The sequence below is a fragment of the Anser anser genome, assembly GCF_964211835.1.
Source record: "Anser anser genome assembly, chromosome: Z".
In the NCBI taxonomy this organism is placed as follows: Eukaryota; Metazoa; Chordata; class Aves; order Anseriformes; family Anatidae; genus Anser; species Anser anser.
The window spans coordinates 6,013,621-6,028,314 of NC_139723.1; the positions used below are offsets into that span (position 1 = coordinate 6,013,621).

General features: G+C 41.5%; 1 long non-coding RNA gene across 1 annotated transcript; it reads right to left on the bottom strand.

Moving 5' to 3' along the window:
• Positions 1-3,236: 3,236 nt before the first annotated feature.
• On the bottom strand, positions 3,237-14,618 carry LOC310889573. The gene is made up of 3 exons (XR_014576627.1): positions 14,579-14,618; positions 5,461-13,515; positions 3,237-4,086 (listed from the first exon to the last, which is right to left on the bottom strand). It is a non-coding gene; the product is annotated as an uncharacterized lncRNA (long non-coding RNA).
• Positions 14,619-14,694: the final 76 nt, after the last annotated feature.

The window sequence follows — 14,694 nt, forward strand, 5'->3', positions numbered from 1 at the left end:
GAATGTTTTCAGTTGCTGACATATTGTATTTTTCTTCTCCTATAATTTCATGAAACCTTCAAGAATTTGTATCTGACAGTAATGCCATTTTCAAAAGCAGAATCTCTGGTTGTTTTCTCTCCTGCATGTCCTGATTTAGAGGGTGTTCATATGGCTGCTCGAGGGGGATCCACATTTAGTTGGAGAAAGCACCAGTACGGGGTCTCCACCCATCAGAGGGAGCTTTTATACCGAATGTGGAGACCCAAGTTTAGTTTTTAGTGATCTCCTGTAGCTTATTGAGAGCATGCTTTGCTCAAGTTTACTGATGAGATTGTTCTCTCAATACCACCTGCTGGAGCAACATGACTTTTCAAGGATTGTTTAGCATCTGCTGCACCGGAAGGATGGTTTGGGCATTTTACTAGGAGAGAAGAGACCTGAGTTTGTGTTGTAATAAATATAAAACACAAATTGTATACAACTGTACTTAAACTTTGAGGGGGGCAACCACCCCCCTCAAGTCCTCTTGCAGATAATATTAGGTTGATCATCAAGTTAGGGGCTTTTTATAATTAAATGGAAACTGAACCACTAAAAGCTGTTGGACATGTCCACTACCTTAGGCATGGCTCCCACCTTGCTACTACAAGGGAGGCACCCAGATCAACTCAGACAAATGGGAGATCTGAGCCCCATCCTTGTGCTTGATAGCATACTGCTGCTTTGCTCGGACTTCTGGGTTTTGCACATCCCATTCTTACAGTTGCCTCCACTGCAATATCTGGAAAATTAACTTGAATGAAATTCTCAAAAAAATGAACTAGTTAAAGTTTTACTAGTTACTTTTTTTTTTTTTTTTTCTCTGACATACTTAGAACTAAGAGTAACTAGAATTTACATTGGTTTATGTAAGTTCATTTTATAGGTAAATTTAAATTAAACTGATGTAGGGCTGCTCTAAGGTGAAAGCAATGTCAAAGCAGGAATTAAATAAAGTTGAAGTAATTCTGAAGTTGCACCTTCAGTTTGTTAATTACCCTACAGATAATCTTCAAAGGGCCCTTTTGCATTACATGCTGGGCAGAGGTGCTTAGAGTGGGAGTGACAGTGATGACAAGCTAAATGATGTTGTATCTAAATGCTTTTACAAAACACCTCTCCCTTTGTCCTGCCACTTCAGAGGGAGAAAAGGAAGAGATTACATAGGGGTCACCAGCCTTTTTACCCCATCCTCGCCAAAAAAAAACCCTGGCACCCCCCCGCTTTGGAAAGCTCGCACTGAAATACTGCCAGCCGGGCTCTGGAGAGGCATTCAGAGCTCCTGACGGCAGGCTGAGATAATAGTGAGTTAATAGCATAACTGCTGCTGGCTGGCTGGAAACAGTTTTCTGCAGTATTGGATTCAGAGGACAGCACCGCGTCTGGAAAAACAAACAGGGAAAAAAAAAAAAAGGGATGGCCGTGGTGTGAGGGAGCAGGTGCACTGCCCGCACAGTGCTGGAGCGTGGGGACGAGCATGTCTCCGGGAAAAGTTTCCAATTAGCTGTCCCTAAATCTGAAGCAGCAGTGTTTGAGGCTGTCAGAAAATAGCTCCGACAGACAACGACTTAAAGAGATGGATCTTCTTTAGCGAGACAGATCTTTAGCTTTCACTTTCAATTATCTGGATGGCTCGTGAACACATGCAAAAAGAATTGCTCATTCATATTAATGAACTGCATATATATGTTTGCTTATTTTCTTCTCCTATCCTGCCGCTGCTTCAGGCAAGATATAATAGTTTTGGTTAGCTGCAAAGCCCAATTTAGGCAAATATCAGTGCTGAATTATGCAGCAGGCTAGCGGCTACTGGCTTTTCCTTCCCAAAGGATGAAATCTTTCCTTTTGTAGTTACAAAAGTATATTTAGTCCAGAATTATGGAGCACTTTTTCAGCTAAGCTTAGTCTAAAGAACCCTTGAGCAATTCTGATTGCAGTCAAAATTGTGGAAAAAAGAAACAAAACCTCAAATCACACTCTTCCCCCCCTCTCCTCCGCTTCCACCACCGATCACAATTTTTACAAGTTTTTCTTTTTTTTTTCATTGGCAATGTACATGCAAGGTACATTTCCACATTTTGTTGCTGGCTCTTAGAGGTTTAATTAGGTTCTCAGCAACGCTATTTATACACCGACATTTTTCAAAGAGCTGCATGCTCTACATAGCTAATGAAAAAGGTGGTACAACCACGGAAAAAAAATTAATATTATTCATGGGATGTTGCAAGAGAAAATGGAGCAGTGGATCACATTAATTCCAGCAAATACTATTATTTTAAACTCATTTAAATGCAAGTCAAACTTACTGAACATATCATCCTAGACAGCGACTAACATTTATCTTCTTGCTATAATCAGAGCAAACAGTCTTGGGTTAGGAAATTGGTCATAGGCTGACATTCACAGTTTGCAGGAACAGGCCATTAGCACAGCTGGCTCTGATAAAACCTACGGATACCACAGAGGAGGGGCAATTCTACCTTTATGTTTTATTTAATTGGAACAATGATTAATTGCATGCATTCCCATCTGCAGAGAGAATCCTACGCTCACTGTCACTTCAGAAATACATTCCAGATCTGCTGTAAACTAGTAAATGCTACCCTGAAGTCTGTGTTTCCAAAACCATATGCCCACTAAACCTGCAGTCTTCACATTTTTCTACCTATGTCTTTTAGTGGTAATTGGAGGCATAATTACAATGTCTATAAAAATAAATTGTGTTATCATGTTCCTTTGATATCCACTGCAATTTCAATGTAGAGAATTAAGCTGTTTTGCCCCACTCTAAATATTTTGACACATGAAAATCATGATCACATGTAGTACTTATGGCTATTTAACATGTCCCGATGAGGTGGGAACAGGCAGGAATATCTCTATAGCACTGGACAGGCTGCATTATATCCCAGCTCTTTTATGACTCGGTGAATTATTTGACCCTTCTATAACTGTATTTTTTTTTCATGAAATTGAAAAAAAAATCATTGCCTTTAGATGGTAGCAACAAAATTAATTTTCTCTTTCTTTCTTTCTTTCTTTCTTTTTCTTTCTTTCTTTCTTTCTCTCTCTCTCTCTCTCTTGCTGTCTTGCTCTTTCTCTCTCTCTCTCTTGCTCTTTCTCTCTTTCTCTCTTGCTCTTTCACTCTTTCCCCTTCCCTTCCCTTCCCTTCCCTTCCCTTCCCTTCCCTTCCCTTCCCTTCCCTTCCCTTCCCTTCCCTTCCCTTCCCTTCCCTTCCCTTCCCTTCCTCTTTCTCTCTTTCTCTCTCTCTCTCTCTCTCTTTCTTTCTCTCTTTCTCTCTCTTTTCTTCTTAGTTGTAGTTATTTTTTTAAATAATATCCAATGATATCACTACATTGAGACTCTGGAAGCCAGCCAAGACAATGAAATACATTGTATACATGACCTTTATCTTTGAAGAACAAAAATAATTTTCATGTGTTGGCCAGTACAATACTGTCCGAGCGCTCATCCACTGCTTATGTTCAACAAGAACGGCTGCTAATTTGGTTGTCATGACAACCACATCTCTACTTCCATATTTTCTTCCTCAAGCGCAATCTCTTTATGTACCTCAAAATTGTTTCAGTTTCCTACGTTAACCTCAGTAACCTAAATAAACTTTTTGTGACCAGAGGAGTGGAAAAAAAAAAAAGGAAAAATAAAAAGGAAGAAAAAAAAAGGAAAAAAAAAAAAGAAAGGAAAGGAAAGGAATAGCAACTTAAATTAGAAAAGATTTTGATTTTTTACTTAACTATCTAATTGGTAGTTAAAAGATCACTGCTTTGTAATTCATGCTCCAATTATTATATAGGGTAATGTATCACTTCAAATGGCTGTCAGTATCTTAAAAGTTCAAATTGTAAATTTTAGAGCAAGAAAAAGTAGCCTTAGCCTAGATTTCTCTTGTACTTATATGCAGATCTACTATGTAAGGGTTGTGCACAATGGTTCAAGTGTGTAGGTCATCAAATCCAGTATCCTATCTCCAACGTAAGCTAATACCAGGTTCTTTCAGGCATAGATGAACACAACTTGGAATTACTGTTCTTTATCTAATCTAATCTGTTCACAGATTCACAGATTTCTCTAGGTTGGAAGAGACCTCAAGATCATCGAGTCCAACCTCCGACCTAACACTAAGTACTCCACTAAACCATATCCCTAAGCTCTACATCTAAACGTCTTTTAAAGACCTCCAGGGATGGTGACTCCACCACCTCCCTGGGCAGCCCGTTCCAATGCTTAATAACCCTTTCGGTAAAGAAGTTCTTCCTAACATCCAACCTAAAACTCCCCTGTCGCAACTTTAGCCCATTCCCCCTCGTCCTGTCACTAGGCACGTGGGAGAATAGACCAACCCCCACCTCTCTACAGCCTCCTTTCAGGTAACTGTAGAGAGCGATGAGGTCGCCCCTGAGCCTCCTCTTCTCCAGGCTGAACAAGCCCAGCTCCCTCAGCCGCTCCTCGTAAGACTTGTTCTCCAGACCCCTCACCAGCTTGGTCGCCCTTCTCTGGACTCGCTCGAGCACGTCCATGTCCTTCCTGTAGCGAGGGGCCCAAAACTGAACACAGTACTCGAGGTGCGGCCTCACCAGAGCCGAGTACAGGGGCACAATCACTTCCCTCGACCTGCTGGCCACACTGCTTCTTATACAGGCCAGGATGCTGTTGGCCTTCTTGGCCACCTGAGCACACTGCTGGCTCATATTCAGCCGACTATCCACCAATACTCCCAGGTCCTTCTCGGCCAGGCAGCTTTCCAGCCACTCATCTCCCAGCCTGTAGCTCTGCTTGGGGTTGTTGCGCCCCAGGTGCAGGACCCGGCACTTGGCCTTGTTGAACTTCATGCAGTTGACCTCAGCCCATCGCTCCAGCCTATCCAGATCCTCCTGCAGAGCCTTCCTGCCCTCGAGCAGATCGACACACGCACTTAGCTTGGTGTCGTCTGCAAACTTACTGAGGGTGCACTGGACGCCCTCATCCAGATCATCAATAAAGATATTAAAGAGGACTGGCCCCAGTACCGAGCCCTGGGGGACTCCACTAGTGACCGGCCTCCAACCAGATTTGACTCCATTCACCACAACTCTCTGGGCCCGGCCATCCAGCCAGTTTCTAACCCAGCGAAGCGTACGCCAGTCCAAGCCCCGAGCAGCCAGTTTCTCGAGGAGAATGTTGTGAGGAACGGTGTCAAAAGCCTTACTGAGGTCAAGGTAGACCACGTCCACAGCCTTTCCCTCATCCACCAAGCGCGTCACTTGGTCATAGAAGGAGATCAGGTTCGTCAAGCAGGACCTGCCTTTCATAAACCCATGCTGACTGGGCCTGATCGCCTGCTTGCCCTGCAAGTGCCGCGTGATGACCCTCAAGATAATCTGCTCCATGAGCTTCCCCGGCACTGAGGTCAAACTGACAGGCCTAGACAGGCTGTCAGGCCTGTTCTTTATCTAATGCCCATTCTTCTCTGAAAATTGGATCTGAAAAAGATATGTTGTGAGGTTAATTGCTGAATAGGAAATCCAGGAAGATTTGAACTGGAAAACCAATATATATATATATATTTTTTTACCATATAAAAATATTTACCCTGTTTTATATAACTGAACACAAGTCCTTCATTCCTCCCTCCCATTCAATACTAAATTTCCTTACCGTACGTAAGTGTATTGCTTACTGATGTAGCAGTAAGTTGATGCTCTATCTGCTCTGCCCTCCAAATAAACAAACAAAATCTTTTTGTCCCTTACCCTCCATGGAAATCACGCCTTGGAGCTGTGAGCTGTGAATTCTCCTTATTGGAAATAGTAATATTTTTAAGATGTGGATGAGTTAGAGAAGATATCATTTTCCTAACATCTTTTGCTAAACTAAAGAGCTCTAATAGTTTTATCCTCCTTCAGCTTGGAACCTTTCCATGTCTGAAACTATTAGATTTTTTTTTTCCCCGTCAAACAATATCTGGGTAGAATAAGAACATTCCACATGGTGTTCAAGAAATGGCACGCCGCTTACACATACAATATCACTGGGATACCTGCAATTATGTTTATCATCCCTTTCTTTGTAAGAGCTTTACACCGTCCTTGCCTTTTTGATTACCACTGTACACAACAGATGTTTTCATGCTTGAGTAATCATGACTCTTTCACAATACATCACCACCACAAGGACTTTAAATTACTTCATTATCACTGTCCAGTTGTCAAAACTGAATTTCATCTGCTATCATATTAAGAATCGGCTACCTCTATACACCTCTGAGATAGATAATATAAACTCATCAGGCAAATATATTTGGGAGATTGCTTCACTATCCTGTAGCTGTTTTCACTATTTTCTACCTCTAAACATTTCTGACCTCTGAAACACTTCCTCTCCCCATCTAAATGCTTGATTTGGCAGCTGCAGAGCACTTGTTATAAAGACTTTATGAAAATTCAGCTATGTTTATGGGAATGAGAAAAAGTAATGTTCCAGAGTACGCCAGAAAGACCTTCAAGCTGGAAAGACTCCAAGTATTAAAATATGAAGACATCTAAATTGTATCTTCTTGCATTTAAGTTCAAGCAGTTTTTAAGACTACTGGTAACTAACATCATTAAAATGCCGAAGTGTGAACATCTCTGGAAACAAAAGTGAAATTCCTGAGTTTGAGCCAAAATAGACTTTGTGAAATGGAAAATTATGACAAGAAAATTGAAAAAAAAATAATCAGAGAATGCAAAGGATTTTTTTTTCACATCTAGCAAGCCAAAAATGTTACCATTCACACAGATGTCCTTTAACCACAGTCTAGTTTCCTCTGTACAATTTTAATGACAGAAAAGCACTATTTACATACTACTTTTTGCCTGCAACATCAAGCCTGTTTTATTTTCCCACCTCATTTCTTTCATTTGTTTTATATTCTAACAAGTCAAGTTTTTAAAAATAAGTATTTCATTATGTGTATACTCAAGCTATTGTATAACTGAGCATGATGGAACACTATTTTTGGGTTATTATTATTATTATTATTGTTATTAACAGCATTGCTTCCTGATCCCAGCACAGAGAGCTTTTCCATTGGTTATCACTTGGTCTGCCCTAGCATTTTGCTGTGATGGAGGGGCTTTCTACCCCGTGAAGCTAGGAATGAAAGGACATAGTGGAAAGATGCAACGGAGTGGTTAGTAGTACAAATATTTCAAAGACCTACTTGATTTTCATAGAATGGGTGGATAAGATTTAGGCCAGAATCACTTTAGGAGTAGCAGTTAAAAAAAAAAAAAGAAGGTTCAAGGAGGAGCGTGTTCTACGGACTGAATATGCTCCTAAAATCAAGCTAGAATATAAACAAAGATATTCATATAACAGCAGAAAATAAAGAATCAAATGAAAACAAACAAACCAAAACCAAATACAATCTGGAATTTTGTCTCTGTGAAATTAGAGTCAGGTGTCTAATATTAAGGATAGGAACCATAGGAGCCTTGTATCTCTGTATGACAACCAGTATTTTCCAGCCAAGCAACCAAATGAAGTGTTTTATACTTTGCTTTACTGAACAGTGACGAGACTGTACATAATCTGGTAGTAAAAAATGTGTTGTGGTAAAAGGCAGAATGCTTCAGTTTGTATAAATATTTGGGTCAAAACAGATCTGTTAATGTTTCTATTACAGAAGCAAAAGGTCTGAAAACCTAAGGGAACCAGTTGCCAAGTCAGAGAGAGAACTTACAGACTTGATAATTGATGGGACTTGGAAATTACTGCAAAATGCCCGAGCAAGTCATATAGAGAAATAGATCAAATCTAGGGGGACTAATTATGGCTTTTAAGGCATGTAAAAATAAATGGAGTTTACAATGAATGGAGAATATGGCGGCTCATTTTGAAACTTACAACGAGCAGATTTCTATTAAAAATACAAATTAAAAACTGGAGAACTGCACGGATCAAAATCAGCAAGTATACTTAACATTCAAGAAAGCTTGAGAAAATTAACTGAGCAGATTAAAAAGACTACAGTTTTACTAAACTTTCTGCTTAAATGAAAGATCAGTTAATAACGGGACAACATGAACATGGGTTTATCAAGCAATAGTTTATCAAGTGATTTAGTCAGCTTATTCAAAGCAGGAATGATGTGGCTTAGTTTTTGTATCATTCTTACCAGCACACCATGAGTAGTAAAAGTATGCGAAAGTGGACAACAACCATCAACACAGTGGAAGCTCATATCATTCCCCCAGGGAATGCCTTACACAAATTATATATAAAAATGGCAGGATATGTAAGGTTATGGCTACTGTGCTTCATATTGGTAATTTTTGCAAGTTGGTAACAGGGTTGGAAAAAGGGTCCTAGTTTGAAAATTCATTAACTAGCACCTCTTAGACCTTTTTGTTCATAAATGACTATGATCCATCAATGTAACACTACTATGAAAAAAAAAAAAAGATTAGAGCTTTAGAATACATTACAGAAGAAGACTAAAAATATTATCTAAAATTATAATAAAAATAATCCACCCAGATCAAATAAATATTTAAAGAGAAAAAGTATAGGGTAAATTAAAAAACATCAATCAGGACTTCAGAGCTCTGGGCATAGTGATCAAGGGTCTGGGAGCTCAGGTCATTTTTTTCTCAATATTTCCAGTGAGGGGGAAGGATGGGAGGAAGAGGAGCTGGATATTCCAAGCTAATGACTGGATGTACTGCTGTTGGTGTCAACAGTTTTGGTTTCTATGACCAGAGAACCCTGTCTGAAGATCAAGAATTGATGAATAGAGATGGGGTCCACCTCACTAGGAGGGGCATGCATGTCTTTGCTAACAGGATGGCCAACCTGGTAAGGAGGGCTTTAGACTGGGAAAGATGAAGGAAGGGGAAAGTTACATGGATGGGGTAGATAGTAAAAAACGCCTCAAGTCAGGATGCCTCCAGTGGGTGCATACAGCCAGGGAAGTGAGTGCAGGACATGAATACAAAGGATCCTCTTCCACCCCTCCCAGGAAACCTGTAGGGTTGATCACCTCCCTGAAATGCTTGTATAGCAATGCTCGTAGCATGGGGAATAAACAGGATGAACTGGAGACCTGTGTGAGGTCACAAGGCTACGATCTCATCTCAATTACGGAAACATGGTGGGATAGCTCACATGACTGGAATGCTGTCATGGAGGGCTACATGCTTTTTAGGAAAGACTGGCCAGGAAGGCGAGGTGGTGGAGTTGCACTTTATGTGAGAAGGCAACTGGAGTGCATCAAGCTCTGCACAGGGGTGGATGAAGAGTGACTTGAGAGCTTATGGGTAAGGATTAAAGGGCAGGCTACCATGGCTGACACTGTTATGGGAGTTTGCTACAGGCCACCTGATCCGGAGGAGGAGATAGATGGAGCCTTCTACAGACAGCTGGAAGTAGCTTCTCAGTCACAGGCCCTGGTTCTCATGGGGGATTTAAACCACCCTCATGTCTGCAGGGAAGCCCACAAAGCTAGGCACAAAGACTCCACGAGGTTCCTGCAGAACACTGATGATAACTTCTTGACACAGGTGGTGGAGGAGCCAACAAGGAGAGGTGTGCTGCTGGACCTTACACTTACAATGAAGGGCTGGTTGGAGATGTGAAGGCTGGGGGCAGCCTTGGCTGCAGTGACCATGAGATGGTGGAGTTCAGGATCTCACGAGGAGGAAGCAGGACAAAAAGTAGGATCATAACACTGGACTTCAGGAGAGCAAACTGTGGGCTCTTCAGGGACCTACTTGGAAGAATCCCATGGATTGGGGCCCTAGAAGGAAGAGGGGTCCAAGACAGCTGGTCAGTATTCAAGTTTCACTTCCTCCCAGCTCAAGATCAGTATACTCTTGTAAGAAAGAAGGCAAGGAAGGGGGGCAGGAGACCTGCATGGATGAGCAAGGTGCTCCTGGCAAAACTAAAACAGAAGAAGGAATTATACAGCATGTGGAAAAAAGGACAGGCCACTTGGGAGGAATATCAGGACACTGTCAGAGTATGCAGGGATGTGACCAGGAAGGCCAAGGCCCATTGCAAGGGAGAGTGATTGCAAGGACAACAAGAAGGGCTTCTTCAAATACATTAGTAGAAAACGGAAGACAAGGGCCCACTGCTAAATCCGTTCAGGTGCCCTGGTGATGAAAGATACAGAGAAGGCAGAGTTGCTGAGTCCCTTCTTTGCTTCAGTCTTCACTGCTAAGACCAGCCCTCCGGAGTCTCAGACCCTATAGACAAGAGAGGAAGTCTGGAGAAGGGGGGACTTTCCCTTGGCTGAGGAGGACCAGGCTAGATATCATTTAGGCAATCCTTACACCCACAAATCCATGGGCCCCACCAGGATGCAACCATGCATGCTGAGGGAGCTGGCCAATGTTATTGCTAGGCCACTCTCCATCATCTCTGAAAGGTCACGGAGAACAGGAGAGGTGCCTGAGGACCGGAAGAAAGCCAGTGTTGCCCCAGCCTTCAAAAAGGGCAAGAAGAAGGACCCAGGAAACTACAGGCTAGTCAGCCTCACCTCTGTCCCTGGAAAGGTGATGGAACAGCTCATCCTGAAGGTCATCTCCAAGCATGTGGAGGATAAAAAGGTGATCAGTAGTAGTCAGCATGGATTCACCAAGGGGAAATCATGCTTAATCAATCTGATAGCCTTCTGTGATGGGATGACTGGTTGGGTAGATGAGCGGAGAGTGGTGGATGTGGTCTACCTTGACTGCAGCAAGGCTGCGGTGACACTGTCTCTCATAACATCCTCATAGGCAAGCTCAGGAAGCGCAACCTAGTGAGTGGACGGTGGATTGAGAACTGTCTGGATGGCAGAGCTCAGAGGGTTGTGGTCAGTGGTGCAGGGTCTAGATGGAAGCCTGTAGCTAGCAGTGTCACCCACAGGTCAGCATCAGGTCCAGTCCTGTTCAACTCATTCATCAACAACCTGGACGATGGAATCAAGTGCACCCTCAGCAATTTTGCAGATGACACAAAGCTGTGAGGAGTGGCTGATAACCCAGAGGGCTATGCTGCCATTCAGAGGTACCTGGACAGGCTGGGGAGTTGGGCAGAGGAACCTCATGAAGTTCAACAAGGGCAAGTTCAGGTTCCAGCACCTAGGAAGGAATAACCCCAAGGACCAGTACAGGCTGGGGGCTGACCTGCTGGAGCGCAGCTCTGCAGAGCAGGACCTGGGAGTCCGGGAGGACAGCAGGCTGACCATGAGCCCTCATGGCCAAGCAGGCCATTGGTATTCTGGGGTGCGTGAGGAAGAGAGTTGCCAGCAGGTCAAGGGAGGTGATCCTTCCCCTCTACTCAGCCCTGGTGAGGCCTCACCTGGAGTGTTGTGTCCAGGCCTGGGCTCCCCAGTACAAGATTACAAGAAAGGGTTAGACCAGATCATCTCCAGAGGTGCCTTCCAGCCTCAGCCATTCTATGATTCTTTGGTTGAGGAGGTGAAGAAGGGAGACCTTGTTTTAAGCAGATTAAAGGCACTGGTTTGCCCAGCCCACAAAACGAACTTTCCCAGAAGACGCTGGATCTCTTCAAATGCATCAAGGACTTGGGAGTTGAGGGGAAAATTAAGACAAAAAGCTATTTAACTTAAGAATAGATTCAATGATAGGTGTGAATAGATTTCTCTTGCAGATACAAAGTGTGTGATTCTGCAGCAGGCTTCTATTATTAACTTGCCTTGCACAGACAAAAACAGGTTCATCATGGAAATCATCCAGCTACAAGTACATTCAACTTCCTCATCTGCAATAGGAAGCAAGTTACTTTGTCATTTAGGAGCTCCCTTTTGATTTTTGCATAAAAAGGCTATTTTTGTAGCACCTAAGTTCTTGTAAGAAGTCCTGACATTCGACCAACACATGGTCAACTTTTCAAGATTCCTGGTGTCACATCATTCTGTTACCAATGCAAATAAATACACTGGTTGCTCTTTTGAGATGCAGGGGCATACTCAGCAAGAAATAAGCTATACCATATACCATTACACCTCACTATACCTCAGCTGTGGCCATACAGCATTCTTACCGAATCCTATATAGCTGCTTGGGATCTTTCCTCTGAGACTTTTCTTCAGTCCCTTCTTTGCAGCCTTTGCTATTTTTTTCCAATCAAAATCACCATGCTTCATAAAGCTTCCTTTTAGGTATACTGATAAATTTGGCAACAGATAGTATCATTTTCTTTTGTTCCCAGCTCAATCACTTCAAATATTAGGTGGTGTTTAATTGCTGTTATATACACTTCTACTGGTAGTATCTGATAACACACTATTATTAGTACAGATTTGAACTGTATCATCAGAACCTGAACTATTAAAATGCAATCATCCAGTCGAATGGCTGACATGTTGCAAGCTATATTGAATACACTACTGGAACAGATGGGACTTGTTTCAGGGGAAAAAGTAAACCAGAAAGCATCACTTAATGAAAGCAACTCAGAATAGTTACCATTTAACATTATTATAAATAATTAATATTATCAGGAGTTGGACTCAATGATCCTTATGGGTCTCTTCCAACTTGGGATATTCAATGATTACAGTCACAGTAACAATTACTGGGTTACATTAGTGCTTTTCAGTTACTATTTAGCCAATGAGGTAGCCATAAGGAAAGTGGAGATTAAAACAACTTTCTACCCATGCTGTCAACAGGACTCTTAATTTAAACATATACTCCACTTGGAAGAGGTATCCTGACAGCATTCTTCAATATTTTGATTGATCTCCACTACACAGGCCCAATGTTAGGCATGACTTTGCATGTAGAGACTACAGCTTCAACTGTAAAGCTATCAATTCTTTCCAAACAGCTACTAATTTGAAGTAATATCAACATCTTGGTAAGATATTGACTAGAAAATGTTGGCAGCAAAGATTCAATGTTGTAGTTACTGTTGCCGTACTTGTTTTCAAGGCTACTGCATCATCTTAGTGTGAAGGCTAATGAGATCTGAAGGGCACACAGCAACAGTAATGCAGCACAGGAAGGAGCTACAGTAAACACAAGCTCTTCAGAATGACTTTGTAAAAGCAAAGTCAAATAAAATGTTCTCAACTAATCAGCCCAAAATACAGAAAACACATGCGGCATGGATTATGGTGACAGTATACCCATATTGTCAGGTATATAGGCTATAATCTATCCCAAACAGTTATTCTCCGATTAGTCCAAAGACTATCGGAGAAGACCACATAGCTTAGTAAAACTACTTAAACATTCAGCCAGCTACTTTAAGCCCAACTTCAATTTTGAGACTGGATGTTTCCATGTCCCTAGAATACTAGAGTTTAACTTAATGTCAATAGACTGCAATTTGAAAGGCTTTGCACTGTAAACCAGTTGTAAAAAGCACTGCAAGAATTTCACAAAATACACAGCCCGGGACCTTCAGATTTGACATTTATTTAGACACCTCCAGCATGGTACACAATTGCAGATATCCTTTTTTCCATTTAAAGTTGCCGTATAGAAGACTTCGACTCTGCAAGAAAATGTAGAAGAATTAACAAGTTTAAGGACTCTTAAACCTCTGCATCTAGAACAAGCTATAGGAATAATTTAATCTTGATGATATATTTTAATTTTAACATGCTTTAATTTATCCACCACAAGTTTCTGCAGTAAAGGCCTTTACGTATATGAACATGTACATTCCTAAATACTTCAATACTGCACAGGTCCCCTCTTTATTTAAGTTTAAAGAGACAAAACCATCAGGTTGGCAAAAGCATTATACAGGTGACTTTACAATTTGTGCCAATTCTGACATTCCAGCAATCACTGTATTTCCTTCCAAAAACTAACATAGTCATCCCTGCTCTTCAAAAATACTGTTTCTCAGATTAGAGAATTAACAACATCAGGTATTTCCAAAGTGGTATCAGTTTAAGATAAACAGAAGTGGACTTCCGAATGAAAGTAGCATACTTCCAGAGGCTGGAACAATGGCTGAGGCTTGTTCTGTCTTCAAAAATATCATCAGCATCAGTTAACAGCATCTGCTGTTAATGATCTTATGTTAAGTGCAGTTTACAAATAAATAGGAATGTTTTATGTTGGTGTTGTGGTTGTTTTGACATTGTCGAACTGGAACTAAAGAGATTTTGTTTTGAGTTTTAACTGGCATATCAGAAAGCGTTTACAGTATCACAGATTCTCATACTGTTTTGTTTACATCACATATGCCAGATATCCATACACATTTTATGAGGTATAGGTTTGTTTTCTCAAAAGTATTTCTTTTATAGTTATTATCCAATTTAGTACCACTCCACTGCCAGTTAAACCAGTTTAAGACTATCAAGAAGCTGCACTCAGAGAGGTGTGGCTTTGGGGCAGGCAAAGTTCACAAATCAATGAGTTCCGCAGCCCAGCAGAGCAAACTTAAGCCTGCTCATCATTTAAGTTTAGAGGGAACTCCAAGCCACAAACTGTAAGCAACTGGTCTGGGAGGTATTAAAAGTTACAAAGCTTGTAAATGAAGTTTAGGTTCTCTCAAGCTCAGTTTTGATCACTCTGCTAGAATAACAAACAAAATCAGTTACCCAGTTAGTGCGATTACAGTCTGTCCCCTTCATTTCTTAAGAAGCTGGTGTCTGACTATAAAGAAAGGGGCAGCAAACCCACTTCCAAAGAATGCACACATTACTGCAAGTAATCG